The 17,934-nt window shown below is 45.3% G+C and overlaps 1 protein-coding gene across 6 annotated transcripts in view; it reads left to right on the top strand.

Annotated features, from left to right (window-relative positions):
* Positions 1–681: 681 nt before the first annotated feature.
* Positions 682–17,934, top strand: part of FAM168A (family with sequence similarity 168 member A) — a 209,155-nt gene continuing 191,902 nt past the window's right edge. For 2 of the 6 annotated variants that reach the window (XM_075491332.1, XM_075491327.1), the window contains exon 1: positions 702–840. The gene's annotated coding sequence lies outside the window, so the exon portion shown is untranslated. Of the gene's footprint in view, positions 841–4,341; positions 4,490–12,662; positions 12,682–17,934 lie in introns of those variants that run through there. The other 4 variants (XM_075491333.1, XM_075491331.1, XR_012773866.1 and 1 more) reach the window with 4 other exon arrangements.

Raw genomic sequence — 17,934 nt, 5'->3', positions numbered from 1 at the left:
TCTGCACCCCGCTGCTGCCGGTGCCGGCGAGGGGGAGCAGGGCGGGCTTTTTGGGGGACACACACACAGCAGAACGGGCTGCTGGCGGCGAAGGGGGCGAGGGGCTGGTCTGGGGTGTGAGGAGAGGGGACGGGGCAAAGCCAGGCCGCGGCAGGAGGAGGAGGCGGGGGAGGGGGGGGGGGCAAGGCCGGGCCCCGAGGCTCTCTCCTACCCTCCCCTCCCGCCGCGGGCCTGGCTGCTGTAGGCCCGTGGCCCCGCGCTCGCCGGGCGGCCCGGGCACCGTGTCCCGGAGCCGGGGCCAGGCCCCGGGGCCCCGCGGAGCCCGGCCTTGTACGGCTCGGGGGGGATCCCCGCCGCGGCCCGCGTCCTCCCCTCAGCCCGCGCGGACTACAGCTCCCGGCATGCCCCGCCGCACTACAACTCCCGGCATGCCTCGCTGCCCCGCCCTGCCGGGGCCCCCGCCGCACTACAGCTCCCAGCAGGCAGCGCGCCGGCACTACACCTCCCAGCACGCCCCGCGACCGCCCGGGCCCTGTCTCCCTCCCCGCCCGCCGCGCGGACTACATTACCCAGCGTGCCACGCGGCGGCCAGCCGGCGCCGAGCCGCGGCGGCGGCGCGCGGGGCATGCCGGGAGCTGTAGTCCTCGCGGCGCCTGTAACGGTCCCGCTGGTGGTACTCCCCCCCCCCCCCCCCCCCGCCCGCCGCCGCCGCCCCCTCCCCCACCGGCTGGCGGCTGCGGGCAGAGGCAGGAGCCGCGGAGCAGGCAGCGGGAGGAGGGGGAGCGCGCTGCCGCCGCCGCACCGGCAGAGGGGACGCCGCCGCCGCCCGAGCAGCCGCAGGTGAGGGGGGGACCCCCGGAGGGCGAGCGGCAGCGGCGGCGCTGAGGGAGGGCTGCGGACGGGGGGTGTGAGGCGGCGGGTGACAGCGGCGGGGGGGACGTGAGGGGACCGCGGAGGAGGTGGTGTGTGTGGGGGGGTTGGCTGTGAGCCCCCCCCCCCCCCCCCCCCCCCCCGCCCCGGAGGGGACAGGGCCGGGGGCGGCGGTGGGGAGCGGCGGGAGCATCCTCCCGGCACGGGGCTTTGCGTGGCCCCTTCGGGGGTGAGGGTCACGCGTGGCAGAAGACGAGCCCGAGCCGGGGGGAAGGGGAGACCACCGCCCTGGGGAGGGCGAGACCCGGCCCCCAGAGCCTGTTGTGTGTGTCCCGTCCCCCCCGTCCCCCCCCCCCCCAGCCTTGGTGGCAGGGTTTGCCTTCAGCCCCACGGGGAATGAGTGGGCTCGAAGCCCCCAGGTTCGGGCGTGGGGTGCAGGGGGGTCGGGGGGAGCCTCGGGTCACCTCAGCAGCCGCCTTTCGGGGCGCTGGGCTCGAGGGCGAGCCCGCTGAGGAGCCACCACCGCCGGGTCCAAGCCAAGTTTCACCTTCCCTTGGTGCGCCAAGAAGGGAAATGGAGCGACGGGGCTCACGGGTGATTTTCTTCTGCGTGTCCAGCTCTCAACCCTCAGGAGATGCCGGTGTGGGGTTTGGGGCTGTGGGTGCACCCCAGAGATGGGAGGATGACCACCGCTTCACGGCGTCCCCACTGAAAATACCCAGAGGGGCACGTGGGGATGACGATGGCGGGAGCGATATAGGGAATATTAACGAGCCCGCCAGCAACTTTATGGGATGGGAAGGGCCGAGTTGTGGCCGTTCTTCCTCCGTCCCGCTCCCCTTTACGGGGGGTTTAAAAATGGCCCGGGTTCGGTGAGACGGGGGGATGTCAGCGTGCAACATCTGTAGCCCGAAAGCAGAGAACGCGAGGTTGTGAGATGTAAGGTGGCGTTGTTTTTTCTGTCTATTTAAAATAATCCTGGATTCTGTTTGTTTTTATGAAAGGGGTGATTTTTTTAAAATCTTTTTTGAGGGTTATTGCTCGAATACTTTGTTATTTGGCGTCGTGGCTTTCAGGGCAGTGAAGTCCATCGCTATATCGTAGGTTAATAATGCCAAAAAGGTGCTTCGCTTCAGTCCGTTATAGAAAACAGAGGAGCCTTGAAATATGGAAATGAAATAAATATTCATTATCAAAAAAAGGTTTTGTACTGTGTTGGATTTGGGGGGGATTTTTTTTTCCCCTCTCCCCCCCCCCCCCTTGCACATCATGATGATAAGCTTTCAGGTTATGGCTTGTATTTCCATAGGCTGAATTTCATTCAAAAGGCATTCATTTAGTGCTGAATACTGTCAAATGTAGAAAAATGAGCAGGTTGAGTTTTTTTTTTTTTTCCCCTTCCCTCTCCTGGACAAAGGCATGTTGTACTAACCAGCAAGAAACCCCAAGTGATTCTATTTATGTTTTAATCAAAATATGATTTAAGATGCAGTGGTGTGTTTATTCTTGCTGTTAAATAGCGATGGAGGAAGCTAGAGCTTTTTTTTTTTTAAAAAGGAATGTGAATGATGGAAACATCTTTAGGGAAACATTTTGCTGGACTTGATTGCATCAACCGCATTATTTCATGAAATGTGAACTGTGAAGTGGTTGTTGATTAGAACTCAAATTGAGGAGCGATGTTGAGCAATGTAAAGAAAAAGGAAATTAGTACTATGAGGCCAAATGCTTATTTTTTTTTTTTTAGTTCTTTCTGATTTTGAATTTTAACTGTTTCCTGGCTTCTCTTGACCTGTACGGTTGAGTACATTAAAAAAACCCCAATCAACAACTACGGTCTGAATATTTGTTCTTGCTAGATGTATGTAGGCATTAAAAGGGCTGATAGCAGTTAGCAATGTATTTTTGGGATGAAATATGTATTAAATCTGATTAACTTTTGTCCTGGAAGTTACAAATATCAACTTTGCTACGTATGCATCTTAACTTTTTTTACCAAAGTAAAGCTTTACATTTTTCGGAAGGGATTTCTCTCTACTGAATGATGTGCTTATAGTGGCCTTGCATTTGAATGCCAGTGTGCTAAGTATTTCAGATATTGTTGTTCAGATGTATGTTGGTTTTTTTTTTTTTTTGTATACTCTTTGGTTGATTAAAATTCCTGGCTGTTAGTACAGACACGCTTTTTTGGAGTGGTAGATATATAACCCTTCCTCTTTGGAACAAAGTGAGTGGAAGCAAAATGACTGCGTGCCGTGAAGGTGTTTTGAATTTGTTCGGTAATGGGAAATATTGCTTGGAGTGAGAAACCTAAATGATACACCAGTATTGTGTCAAAAATAATGTGAAATAACTATGGGATGCGGTCATTTAGGGGGAACATATTGTAGAGATCTTTTCTGATCTTAGGTGACGTTCATCTGTCAAATTCAAGGATAAGTCTGCATTGCAGTAGGTGCACTATTTAGGGATTTTTAAAACCCCTCTTTGCAGTGAAGTTTTCATGCTCCCCTGTATCAGTCACCCATCACACGGGTAACGGGGAAAAACAGGAAAGAAAGGTGATAACTGCTCTCGGTGCTCCTGAAAATGTTTCTTGGGCAAGTGAAAGAGCGAAGCATTTCTGCGAAAGGCCATCAGTGCCTCAACTGAAAGCATAATTAAAATGATAATTAAATTGAGTCTAAATTTAATTATCTGATCTGTCTAGAAGAGCTTGTGAACCTCAGGTTGGACGCGTAGGTGCAAATGCAGCCGCTTTAGGCAAGGGAAGCACGTATTTAATCCAGGTTAGTGTCCGCTTTTGCTAAGTTTTCACAGGTGACCGCCGTGAGATTGGCACCGATCTCCTTTGCTGGGAAGCGGGACATTCGCGGCGGGGATGGAGCTCCTGGGCCACCCGGTCCTACCTGCTGCGAAAGCCAGCAACCCTGGCATAAACATAATTCAATCTTATTTTAAACCCAGGCATTTTTCTGCTGCTGCCTGCGGCAGAGGAGAGCTTCAGACCTTTATCCTCCCGTAGTTAGAAACCTCCGTGTTTCCACCCGGGAACTCTCTGCCGATTTCCAGCTCTCAAGCGGTTGGTAGCGGTTGATGAGGCTGTCAGAAGGGAAATACAACTTTTATATCTTCCTTTCTGAGCTCACTCTTTCCTTCAGTCCAGATTATGATCTTCATTTGTCTTCCAGTCGTGCCTTTTGGGCTTGATTGTATCTGCAGAGGCCCCCCGTTTCCCTTTCCGCAGCACAAGTGCTCCGTGTACTTTCTGTTTCCTCTGCAATTCATAAAGTCTCTCCTTAAACTGCGGCGTTCTTAACTGTGCATTTCGGTCCCGAATTAGCTCCCCTCACGCTCGCTGACGTGCGGCTGGACGGCGCTGCGCTCGGCCGCCTTCTCCTCGGGCGGCTGTGGATGGTTGAACGCCGTCTCCCTGCGCCGTGGAGGTGCTCGGGCTGACCCTCGTCACGAGGCGAGAGACGTGCGATGTCCTGCCAATCTCCTCCTCCCAACGCTGGTACGACAAAGAAGTATTTGAAGCATCCCCTAGAGAGCTGTGTTATTAGCCAGCGTGCTCGGGGAGGAGTGACTCTTGCATCGCTTTCCAAGTGCAAACGAGGTAATTTTTGTACAGCGCCGTCTTTGATATATTTGCGGGCAAGATAGTACGTCTGAGAAGAAGCTGGCTGTGAAGGAGAGGTTCGTAACTATTCACGTTGGTCTCGTTTCTTAATGTACCGTGATCTTTGTAATCAATTAGACTCAATTTTGCTGCTTAAACTCCATAAGTCATCATGTTCAGTCCATAGAAATATTCGATCCAAAATGATTGAATCAGACCAGCGTTCCCGTCGTATTCTACAGTATTTTTCCAAACTACATAAACAGTGGTTTTTTGCTGATTTCAAATGCGAATCGGTCAGTCCCATCTGATGTTACTGGATTCTTGTACGCCATCGTGCATCTATTCAATTAATAGATGATGATTTTTGTTTCAGTGACAATAAATAAAATCCCCCTACCAATTTTTTGCCTGTTGACGGTCTTTTAACTCTTTGAATTAAAAAATATTGGCTCTTAATCTGTCACTTTTTAGAACTGGGAATAAATTTTCAAGAATTATTTCCGTGTGACTCGACTACCTGCCAGTCGCACGGATGCAGTTCTCCAGAGGTGTATAAATTGTGTTACCTTCTTGTTCCTTCTACTCAACTGAATCATTCTGTTCCTATTTTTGTGTTTAAAACATTGGTTTCACTAAATAGGAGAGGAAAATGTCAGCGGCAGTGCTATGTTTATTTGTGCAAATCTGTGTAAACCTGATTTCTTGAGGAAGGAAGGATGAGGTGATCGCGCTATGTACCTGCCCACCGGTAGTTCTGCACTCCCTTTGCGCTTTGATCCGGATTTCAAAGGACCATCGAGGTAGAAGACAGTCTAGCTTTATTTTTTTTTTTTTAAAGTTTTGAGAAAGTTGACTGCTGAGCAGAGGGGAGAGAATAAAATCAGTGCTTCTACCCAGGGAACAGGGTTCATAACCCTTCTCCTTATTTTTCTAGCAGACAGCATCTCGCTGGCTGGTCGGGTCACCTGCAGCTGGAGCACGTGTGGTCCTTTGCCCGACCAAGAGATAGGGGCAGTGGGAGGGAGTTGAGGAGAAATTTTGAGCAGATGGGGAAGAGCTGGAAGTGTTATGTAGGTGCTGGTTGATGGCCTTCCCGTAAAAATCAATCGGAAGAAAGTGCTTGTTTGTCTTGCTGGTTTTGGAACAACGTGTCTAGGATATGTATTTCGTATTGTTGCGCTCTGGTGTATCGATGGCTTTGCTTTGTTGGGTGGATAATCTTGATGTGGGATTTTATATTTACTTGTTGGTTTGAATCGGTAGCGACAGAGAGAGTTGTGAATTTTCAGGGTTTTCTTTTGTTGAGAGGCAGGTGTGCTTTGCGATGGGCGTCCTGAAGCGTGAATCCCAGACCCGTAATTAAGATCCCAGTCAGGGAAGATCCAGCTCTCAAGGTACATCCAGCATTTGCAGATCTTCTGAAACTTGTGCAAGCTCTTGAGTATGAAGCACCTTTTGAGAACCAGGCCGTTTTCTTGTCTTGGGCTCCAAACGGGAACATGAATACACAATTCGGAGTCGTTTCCCAAAAGATTTTTTTAATATATAACTTCACTCAAATATGAGCATTTTGTTATTTGTCTATTTTTCTAAAATCTCGTTCTCCCAGCCTCTTGGTCTGAAAGCAGATTGGCACGGTTGATCATGCTTGTATTGAAGTAAACCTTACATTTCTTCCCTCTTTCCTGTTGGAACCCTGCAGGGAAGCGATGATGATGATGATGATATTCATGGCATAATGCTTTCTTTTTCGAAGAACCCATACAGGGAACGAGGTTCTGTTGAGGGCGATGGAGACGCATGGGTTTCCTCACAGTGGGAGTAGGACTTGAATCATTTTTAAAAGGTTCCTCTGAGTTTTGTTTACTATGGATGTGCTGAAAACCCTGAGCACTGCAAAGGAATTTTAAGTGACTCTGTGCTTTCTGGGCGGAAAAAACGTGGGCCTGTCGACGCTCTCCAGCAAACCATTTAGGAGGTTATCGCCATAGGATTTGTAAAAGCTGAAAAACCACGTTCCTGTCCTCTGTTGGAGATGCTGTTTTGTATTTGGCTGTACTTTTTCCTGTCTTTCCTTTCTCTCCTGGAGTGGAAAGGTCACCTGGAAAACTGGAAGGTGGGAAAAGTAAAAGTCAGAGCAGAAAAATGGGATTTATCATAGCTTTTGTACGATAACATTCTCAATAGGAAGATTAATGCTGAAGTGTATTTGTAGGCTGAACATTTTCGCCTTCCTTGTCTTAGCAAGGGTTTGAGATTTGGGAGGATTATTGAAGACAAGCTTAGAGTATTTTAGGAGAGAAAAAGTACTAAACTGGCAAGAAAAGAATAGATGCCATCGTGCCTGCTAGGCATGTCTAATTCTTTGATAAAATGGATAAAGATTGCAGACTGCAGCAAAAGTTAAAATAGACCATAACATCTTGGGTTCTGCAGGGTTTTTCTTCTTGCTTATAATTTGCTGTAGAACTTAATCAAAAAGATCTGGCTCTTTTATGGCATCAGACTCTTGTTTATCTGCCAGGAATTAAAGCACAGTATTTGGGCTTTTGCTTTCTTTGGCGTTAGTTACCCAACTCTCTAAATTTGATAACGTGTGGATTTTATCCTTTTGATGTTGGAAATACATCCTGAAGACTAGTGAGAAGTTTTGAGCACAGTCTGCTTTTTCCCCATTTTCCTTTCCGTTTTTTACACTTGAATTTATAGGAGATGGCAACTTGCTTTTTTAACGGACAAGGGGGGTTTATGTGGTTATCCATAACAAACTCCTAAGCCTCTTCGCAGTCCCAACAGATAAGTCTGTTCCTGTTCTGTGGGTCATCCTGTTCAATGCAAGATTTTGGACTTAATGGCATTCTGTGTGTGCGTATATATATATATATATTTATATATATATGTTTTACATATGAGACACCTTGTTTTGTATTTATTGACAAGACAGAGTTGGAGGTGATCTCTGGAAAATGACTCGTTTAAATGTCCCTACATGGGTACTACTTGGTTAAGCTGTTTCTAGAGATACTTGGCCCTAACTGAAGGAAGTCTCCAAGCGTGTTTGATCTTCTCCTGCCATTAAGGTGGACAAAGTAAGATCACTCATTACAGTTGCTGATGATTTTTCAACCAAGATGAATGTAGTGTCTATACGGTCAGGCAGGCTCTAAGGACTTGTCCCCGTTGAAAAGTATTTTGAATTAAGCTTGTGAGCATTTAAAGTACAATTACTTTGGAATCGGTCCCCATATGAACATTTATTCTGTAGTAGTTTATTCAGCAAATAATTTTCTTCAGTTTCCTGCGTATGTCATAACTTAATGAGACATTTAATGGCTTTTGCAAAAACTACAGCGTTCCACATATTTTTCAGGTTCAACGTTGTGTGGTATAGGCAGCTAGAATAAGGGTTCCCTTTGGCCTTGTGACTGTGTGGAGGAAGAAATCAGACTTGTCTTACGCATGCCCTGCTCTTGTCCTGGAGTGGCTGGTGCTGTATTCAGAGGGTGGTCACCTGGCCACGAGAACAGGGTCACCTCAACGCTCTCCTGTCGGTCATCCTTGCCTCTGATCGTGGTGCAAGTAAGAGGTGAAACCAATGCAAGGTAAATTGGTTAAAGCTCAAGTTTGCTCTTGATTTGACTTGTATTCACAACAAAATTTTTGAAGTCTTAAAATGCAGTGCCATAAATTTGAGAAATAGTTTCTTTACTGTAGCATCCAAATCCCAGCTGCTGAACTGGGCGGCTAGCTGAGTCTTCTGAATATGGACTGATCTCGTTTGGAAGCTCAAGAAAATATTTCTTTCCATAAGAATTTTTTCACTGTCTATATATAACACCCACACAAACATTGAAGTTGTAGAGAAGATACTTGGTTTGAGTTGGCTGCTTCTGTGGTAGTAGACTTAAGTTCTGGGCTCAGAAGATAAATGTGGTATCGTACTTGTTCTCATCTCAGTTTCAGCTTGTCTTTCATCATTCCTGCAGTTTGATTTTTACGTATGTGTTCTTTAGCATTACCATCAAGAAATAATGTCTTAAATGGCTTTAGGCTTTGTAAAATGATGTTGGAGTGTTTTACAGCAGGTCGGTGTTATCTAGAGTTTTTGCTGGTTTGTGAATCGAAGCCCTCATTTTATGTTAGCAGCAACTTCTGAAGGAAAGGCATAAAACCCTGAGAGTTCTTGGTTGCTTTGGGATTGCCGTTTAGCAAAGCGTCCAGCACGAAGTGTGTCGTTCTCTCCCTCTCTTCCACAACACCACTGCGAAGGTGGTCCAAGAGATTACCCCTTTCCTTTCTGATGCTGCCTCTACCGCGGTGACCTGTAGCTGTATATACCATTGAGGCTGCTTCTGTCCAAGATTCTCAGAAGGTCTTTGCAGACCTCCCTGGGTTAAGCCTTGCAAGATCCTTGTGCGTAGATGTACTATCTCTGTTTTCACCATGGAAGAACGGAGCCTGGAGATTTCTTGCTGACGTTCCACAGCAAGGTTGGATCAGGTGCTGTGCTGCTTCTCCCTCTGCGGCGGCCAGGAGATGGATTTGATTTGCTTTGTGTGCTACTGGGATGGGCTCAGATGCTGCATTGGTGACTTTCTGTATGGACTTAGACAAGAATTCCTAGAGCTGAAGGCTTCGTTAGACTGACCTCCTCGAAACCACAGATCCTTACATTTTCCCTGGAAAAGGAGCCTACTGACTATTAATTTTGGGGTGTTTACCTTCTACCAGGACAGTCAGTCTTAGTTTGAAGACCTCAAGTCATGAAGAATCTGCCACTTCTCTTGATATATTTTCAGCAATTAACCCTCTGATTAAAAAATTGAGGTCTAATTTGAATTAGTTTCCAACTATTGCTTCCAAAAGCCTTTTCTTGGCTAAATTAAAAGGTCCTTTAATACCCGATAACTTTTCCCATTGGAGGGAACTCATAATTCCATAACCAAGTGGTCTTTCAGCTTTTATTTTGGGCAAGTTAAACATGTGGCATTGAGCTGGGAAGTGTAGGGCAGTTTCTGGCCTGGCAGTACCTCAGATTGTGTTTCAGGGTCTCTGGCTTTCAGATTTTGTTTCCTAGATGTAGTACCTTGCATTTGGTTGTACTGAAATCTACTTTGAGTGGCCTTTGCAGTTCGAATTGCTGTGTAGTGTCGGCCTGTCCTCTTCATCTGTCATCCAGAGGACCATTCACAAATCTTGTCTGTGATTATATTAATTTCCACATCTATAGTGGACCTCTTGAATTGTGCCGGGCTCCGTATCAAGCTCAGAAGAACCCTCCTACAGCTAACTTTGTTGACGGTGATTTTCCACGGATGACTGCTTTTAGTCATCTGTCAGTTGGCCAACTCGAAATCCGTTTAGCGTGCTTTGTTGACATAGTATAGTGGTAATTTTTTAATCAAGATGTCATGCTCAACAAAAGTTTGCCTGTTACATTGCAGCAGTTACCTTTATCAACCTGATTTTGAATCTCATCTAAGGATGAAATCAGCTTTGTTTGACAAGGCCTCTTTTCCATAACATTGAGTTGACGGTCATTAATTTTGTTCCTGTCCTTTTTAAGTCCAGATCAAGTCTGATTCAGTTTTCCCTTATTTTATCCAGAGCCGATGTCTGGCTAACTGACTGATAGTTACTTGAGTCATCTTTTTGCCCTCTCCTTATGTTGTCACGTTAGAAATGTTTGTCTTCCAAATTTTCTCCTGCATTCCAAAAAATATTGAAAATGAACCCTCGGGGTCTCAGAAATGGTGGAGGACTCTTTGAGGACTCTGGTTAACAGCCTAGGCTTCTGAGACACCTTTCCTTACCGAAATACAGAGCTGGTAGAGAGCTCGGGAGGCTCTCTGGTCCATTTCCCTCCTTGAGGCAAAATAAAGTGTCTCTAGAGCATCCCTGACAAATATGTTTCCCATTTTTCCTTAAAATCTTCCAGTTTAGGAGGTACCCGGCCTCCTTAGCTAGCTGGTAGTGGGTGCTTAACCAATTTAGTTTAAAGCTTTTCCAATATCTTCTGTCTCTGGCAAATTAAGATACTTCTGCTTTACTCCAGAGGACGAGCGAAATAACCCATCCCCTTGCCTCCGTGGTCACTGATGGGAGCGTGTTGCATTCTCCTTCAGCTTTCTTTCCTCTAGGCTGAACAAGGTCCTTTAATCTGTTCTCATGGCTCATATTGTTTCCAAATCTCTTTATTATTTTTGCAGCTTTCCTCTGTACTCTGATGTGTTTACTTCTCTCTGTACACGGACGCAGTACTCCGTGGCCTTGTCAGCATCGTAGAAAATGAAATAATGCTGTTTTCCATGTGGCACTCTATTAAAACAACCTGAAATGCCCTTTTTTTTTTTTTTTTTTTTTGCAAATCCATTGTATTGTTGACTTCTATTCATTCGTAATCCAATATACCCTCTAGCTTATTTTCTCTTGTCCATCAGCCTAGCTAGCGACTCTCCACCTGCGCAGCGTACGCTGCTCTTGCGCTTGTCTTTATTGAGTTTCACCAGGCTATTTGGGTTTGACACGGTTTGATCTTGACGCATCCGTGCTGTTTCATTTTTTGCTTTATCCTGTAGTTGCTTTTATAGAGGTTCCTTAAGAATTTTTCTAGTATCTTCCCATGGATTGCAAGGGGAGTTAAATCTCTAATTTGCTTTAGAAGCTTTTCCAAACTCCGCTCTGTAGCTATTTCCTTTTTGATCCCAAAAGCACTTTGAAACTTTGTGAGTGAATGTAAGTGGATCATCTATATGCAAATTCCTTAAATTTTCCTCTGCTAAGTTATATTTGTGAAAAATCAACGTCTTAAGTGATGCCTAGTTTCATTACGTTGATATTTCATTAAGATGATAAGTAAAAAGTACAAACATCATACAAGTTAAAATTAATTATTTAAATCAAGACATTTTGCAATCTTGATTGAATTATGAGACTTAGATATATGTAAATGCGAGTCTGTTCTTTTTCTCCCCTCTCAAGTCTTCCAGTCCAGTGATTACCGCAGCTTTATTGGCTGTAATGAGGTCCAAAATAATTACTTTGTGTTATAAATTGTCACCTAGCATTTTGGGAAACTAATCCCCTATAATGACTTGCTGCAGGAGAGTTTCTGTACCCCTCCTGTCTCCTCCATAACCCCACATCTTTTTTTTTTTTTTTTTCCCCCTTTATGGAGTCACGTACCCTGCTCCCTGTCTTGGTGCTTCCCAGAACCTCCCTCCTGGGCTTCACCCGTTACAACACCCCGAGTTACAGCCGAGTAGCCCTGGAAATTCAGTTCTTCTGCGGTACCGGTAACTGTCAAAGAGGTGAGCCTTTTTTCCCCCCCTCTTTGTAGGAGTACATTGCAGCCGTCTCTTCCCTTTCATATCTGAACACCGTCAAACTAATGATTTTGAAGTCCAGTCACACACTCATCGCACCAGATTTCATTTTTTTGTCTTATTGCCGGTCAGGATGTTATTTGTTCCCGCTTGTTATTCAGACTCCTTGCACCCATATATAGCAATAGAAAATTCATTTTCTTTATGGACGCTCTTGTCTGACTTTGAACCTCATTTGCCCTTCTAAGCGTCCTTCTCTTGTGTTTAGCTTATTCCTTTCCTGGATGCATCAGCAGTTTCATCTGGGAAGGTGTCTTATTAGTTGGAAAGATGCTGGCTCTGCAATTCACGATCTCTCTGTTCCCTGCAATATCGTTCAATCACTCAAATCCAAATATTCTCATCAGTCAGTTCGCTGACCTTTTTTTGCCTTCTCTTGCATCTAGGACTGGACGCATGTTTTAGCTCGGGGATCAACAACCCGTGGATGTCCAATCAGACTGTGAATGGGGTGTGGGGCTAATGGCATTGGCATTTGGAGGCACTCGTTTGCAAGAGGCAGCAGTTTGCAATTTCTGACTCTCGCTGAGCTCTACACTCAGCAAAAGCCGCTGTCTTGCGTAGAAGCAAGATACCGTTGACTAGCAGATCCCTGCCTGTTCAAGAGACAGCTTCTACCAGATCCCGCTCGGTTTCTTTTGGCACACTCGAGCCCGTAGCATGGGGAAGAAAAAGCCTGGCGTGGCACCGTACAAAGATTGCCAAACCTTGACTTCGACTTTCCTTTTCAGTTCTTTTCCAGGATCCCTGAAATCTTTTCTCATCTGCTTAGTTCCAGCTGACGCGGAGTTGCTGCTCCCGGTATGCATGGTTACTTCTTTTGACCAGAATGATTAGCCAATATTTGTGATCGTCTGTTGAAAGAGGATATCGATGACAGCCAGGTATTTCTCGGAGGCGATCGGGCTGATTCACAGAGCGTGTTTGCAGAGGCTGGTTTTTCCGAATGCAGGCTGAAGCAAACAGCAGGAGACCATTTTGCTCGGTATTCCAAGGTCGTTTTTTTCCTGCCAGCACTAAATACATGTGTGCCCGCACGCACACGTACGCACAGAGTTTTTCTGTGACTTACACCATGGGTGTTTCTCTGGCTGTCCTTGACTTTCTCGTGCTTTCGTGATGCTCCTCACTGACGTTTCTGGCTCTGTCAGTACGCTCGACTGTGCGTATTCTCTGCTGTTCTCTGTGGTTTACATAGTTTCCCCTTCTGATGCTCTGTGTTTGTGTTCAGCCCTTGGGAAGCTTTTTTTACTCACGTCTCTTTAGGCCAGTTTGTGGCCAGCCTTGCTGGCTTTAACCTTTTCATCCAAAATTCGACGTAGCAGAATTGTCTTCAATGGAGATTTTTTGGTTGAATTCGTAATCTGGTTCAGCCTTGTGCTTTCACTTCAGGGGAGATCTCTCTGCCGGAGAACCCAAAATCTCCAAGCTTTCTTGTTATGGCTGGTATTTTGCTAGTGATGAATGATGATCTCATGGTCAGATTGTGGGCGACCGGCATCCGCTTCTTTCCATGCCCACAATTTCCCTCTAGTTCACAAACTGCATAAGCAGTGCCTCGGTTTCCCATTTGGAATATGGCAAAAATGCCTGTACTTCTCAAGATAGATAAACGAAACGTTGGGAGATGCCCTGATACCCACAGCGACGACGCTTCCCCCTTCTCCAGCACTTGAAGGAATGAAAAGGTTGTTGACCCTATAGTCGTGGTTGCCTGGTTGGGTTCCTTCGTTGTGCCCTATATAGAGTTTTTCTTTTAAGTTTTGTAGAGATTTCGAAACGGCACCAAATTATTCCACTTACATGGAGATGGCTCTCGCAGAAAGTGCGTAACATCAGTGCTGCAGAGACTATTCTGGTGTCTTCCTCCTTTCGGTTTACAATTCAGGCTCGTGCCTTTGATCTGCGAAACTCTTGATTTGAATCTTATCTCCTTGTAAGACCTCTTTCCCCAGGACTGTGCTGGCAGTCAGGATTAGCTGGGCTTTACTTCGTTAACAGTCTTGTTTTTAAATCTGAGAGGACTTCAGCAGAGTTTTCTCTGGGGGCAGGGGGGGCATTGATTCTGGAATATGTTTTTCTCTGTGTTATCAGGATTTTCTGGCTATCGAGATAAGCTGCGGGGCTTACGGATCACGGAGTTTTCTTCCTACAGTGGCAACTGGAGGAAGCCGTATGTGTCTTCAGTGGGTTTAGCTTTTATCTGACCTTCCTATAATTTTAGCTTTTTATTATTATTTCATATTTCTTGTTTTGTAGGTGTGTTTATATTAACCAAAAGATAGTGGGAAGAGCATTGAGGAAGACAATCCCTTACTCTTTGCCTTTTGGTTTCTGCCTGCCCTCCTGAGATGCTGGCAGGGTACCAGAAGCATGGGCTGTCCTGCGGGAGAAGAAAACAGGGTCAGATGGGGTTGGCTTGGTTCACTAGAAGCAGGCGATCTTTGTCTTCCAAGTTTGTAACTTGTTCTGATTTAAAAAAGGAAAGAAAATTGGAAAATCTTAAGGACCAGCGTGGCAACACACATTTTCTGTATCTTGACAAGTTTCAAAACTGTTTCGCTGTCAGAGTTAATAAATGTGAACTTTTGCAGACGTCAGATCTGTGGGTCTGTAGAAGCGTGGGCTGTTCTGGAGTGAGGTCACTCATCTAGAAAGTTTGAATTATGCCCGTTACTGTTACTTCTAACTATGGTACATCCATAGGAAGAAAAATGTAAATCAGTGCCACTCAGTGGACATAAGATACTCATTTTCTTACTAGCAGCCTTATAACTTCTCAAGCGATAACTGCTACCTGAAGGGCTAACCGTAAATTCTTGTTGATGCTAAAACAATCTTGTCGATGATAAAAGGTACAACCCCAAACTCCGAGATACTGCAGCACAAAATAAACTCGAAGACAAAGGGACCCTTCGCTGTCATCTGCATCTACGTCTCAGCAGAGTAAGAATCATGATTGTGTTTCGTGTCTGCAAATTCCTGAAGCGCTGGCACCGAAATCCAGAAATCTCAACGCTGTTCTTTGAAGACAAGAAGCTTTGTGTAGGTATCTTGCAGTAATTTTAGCTCCTTCCCTTGATACGCACGCCCTCTCTGGACTAAGGCTATTGCTTGCCTCCTGATGTAAAATATAGCGTGCTCTAAAGGCTCTTCTGATAGCCAAGTATCAGGAGATAGTATTTCTATGAAATAGCATTTAGACTATGTACTAAAACCACCTGAAGTAGTTTTATGGCTTGCTTCTCAGACCATCCGAATCACAAACTGTAGTTAACACAACAGTGCTTTTAGAGGTAGAGAAGTGTTGTTTACCCCAGTTTCCCATCCGTAAAATGTGCATCGGATAGGCTGGGAGCCTGGTTTTGTCGCTGGTTTAGGCAGGTGCAAGTCCTCGGTGCTGCAGAAGATGTAGTTCTGCCCTCCCTCCTGCCGCACTCTCTAACATACCTCGTGCCAAAGGCATCGTTTTGTGATGGGATCTCGTTTTGAGATCGTGATGGGACCAATATACCCATACCTTCTGCTTGGAGCTGCCCAGTTATGTTTCCACCTGGTGTGAACTTGCACTTGGGAACACATGGCCAACGAGAAGGGATGAAAGGTGAGACCTCATCTTCTGGTAACACCATGAGTTTATTGACTTAAATGACCTTAAATTTGGCTTCAAGAACTGAAACAGCATCCTCAAGGTGTACTTTTACGATGTGTTTAAGGGGACTGGCCACTTTGCTACGCCGTCCGTGACGCTTGTCTGACTGCGTGGTGAGCTGATTCAATGCACTGAGCTGGCAGGAAAATAACCTACCCGAAAACCTTGCAAATAACCTGCCCGAAAACCTTGCAAAACATAAGTTGATAGGGGAGGAATAAGCTTAGGGATAATGTCTGGCATCTACTGGGACTTCTAGCAGGGCAACTCCCTTTTATTTTTTTCAAAAATTATAGCAATGCGGTGTTTCTTTTGCTGGCTCAAGAAGGTAGACACCAAGAGCTGACTCGATCTTGTACTCTTAGGGATCTTGCCATTTAGTGAAGAAGGAGCAGAAAAAAAAATCTGGAGATTAAATTTGCTTAAGATGTGTTCTTAAGACGAAACATGGATGCTTTGTTGGAGATCGGTAGTCTCTGCAAATCTTTTTATATTGAAATAATTTAATGGGAGTATCCATTTTAAGGTTATTGGGGAGTATCCAGAGTCTATTCCTGGTACTGAGGGCGGAAATCTGTTTTAATTGGAGCGGCTTTCTGGGAGCCATGCTTCCTGCCAGAGTGGTACCCGTAAGAATGATCAGTAGCAGGAGAGATTATAAAAACCTCAGGCATTTTACATCCATCTCAAGTAGCCTGAGTACAGTAAGAAACAACAAAAATGGGGCAGCTCCTGGGAAAACAGAGACTCTGTGTAGGGGATTCAGAGACTATGTACTAAACCTCCCCCCAAAGTCCCCAGATCAATGGGGACATAGTTCCTGGGTTCACCTTTTGTGTTTGTTTTATTGAATATCTCGTACTCAGAGAGGGGATAAAAATCCACTGCTGCCGCAAATAGCACTTGAGATTTCTTTGTTACTTAACGTATAATTAACCCTGATGATTTCTTCCTGATTTGGTTCCTTTCCGTATTTATAGACAACATACAAGAGTGAAGAAACGAAAACAATTAAACCTAGGAAACAACAAAATGTTATCAGATAACCCAGGGAAGCTAGATAGCTGGAAGCCTCCAAAAATAGTTTCTTGAAGATAACTGTATCCCTCTAATTTCAGAAGGAAAAAAAGCATGCAGGTACCTTATTTTTAAAACCAGGTCTGTTTTCCAGAATGCCTGGAAAATTGAGCTTAACTGTTAGAAGTACTGCTCCTTCAGCATTTGCCTTTTAGAAGTTTTTAACAGGCATAATTTATTTCTGTTTGACAGTGTGCCTATCATCCACATTAGTAACAAAACCTCAGGATTTTGTTCTCGCGTACTAAAATGAAGAGGAAAATGAAAAGCCTGATTCAAAAAGACATTTCAGATAATCTGGGATGGCATACATTAAAATATCTTTGCTGTAAACATGTTTGTTGCCACAGCAGGAAAGACTGTGTGCTGTAATCTTCATTTTCATACCCTAATTATAGTTTGAGTCCTTCTAAAATTTACCTCTAATTCTAAGTTTCCTTAACTTACTCTGTTTGCTTCCAGAATGATTGCATTCTCTCTAATGTATCTGACCAGAAGCGACTGATTTTTATCTTAACGCTGATTTTCATCTGGATGGCTTAAAGGCAAGGATAGTGCAATATGTTCTTATTCTCTGAAACTGCAGCTGTTTTGAAGTGTTGTGTATAGACTCATTAGTGAAGTGATACAGCACAGAGTCGCACATTCTTGGACTGAAAGCGTATTCTGGTTTAGCAAAGGATAAACTGGAATTTGCAGAGAATGCTCTAATTCTCTTCCTCTTTGGAAGTCTTGAACGCACTGTATTTTTACTATATTTTTCACATTTGGTAGGAGAATCGGTACAGTCAAATAAATCTGTATTAACGTGTACTGTTACGACACAGATGATTAGTACAGGCACATAGCAGTACGTTCTCTTTTTTTTGGGACCCTTGTAGCAGAACACAAAGGGAGCGATAAGATGAAGGTCCGTACTGCAATTTCATAGCAACTGCTGCTTGAAGGAAATTATCATCCGGTTTGACCCTTTTTGCAGAAGTTGGCCACAACAATAGATACAATAAAGCTATTTATCCGATAAGAGATAAATAGGATGTTTATCTTAAGAACAGTGTAATTTGCAGGACTCAAATTGCCGTCGTTTTATTCTCACAGCAATAACGATTTGTGTTTGGACTTGCAGGACTCCTGTTGTGGTGGATTTTGGTGGCAGGTTGTCTGATGTGTGCTCTTCATCCTGGGCGGTGCTGGGCTAGTGCCTTCAGGAGCGCTGGGCGATCAGTTTTGACTTTGGAGCTGGCAGGTGGTCACTAGGTGACTAGTTGGTCTTTGCCAAAGTACGCAACATGGATAAGAACCCATCGTTAAAAGTTAAAGGCACC

Source organism: Mycteria americana, chromosome 1 (genome assembly GCF_035582795.1).
Source record: "Mycteria americana isolate JAX WOST 10 ecotype Jacksonville Zoo and Gardens chromosome 1, USCA_MyAme_1.0, whole genome shotgun sequence".
In the NCBI taxonomy this organism is placed as follows: domain Eukaryota; kingdom Metazoa; phylum Chordata; class Aves; order Ciconiiformes; family Ciconiidae; genus Mycteria; species Mycteria americana.
This window is presented reverse-complemented; position numbering and strand designations above follow the sequence as displayed.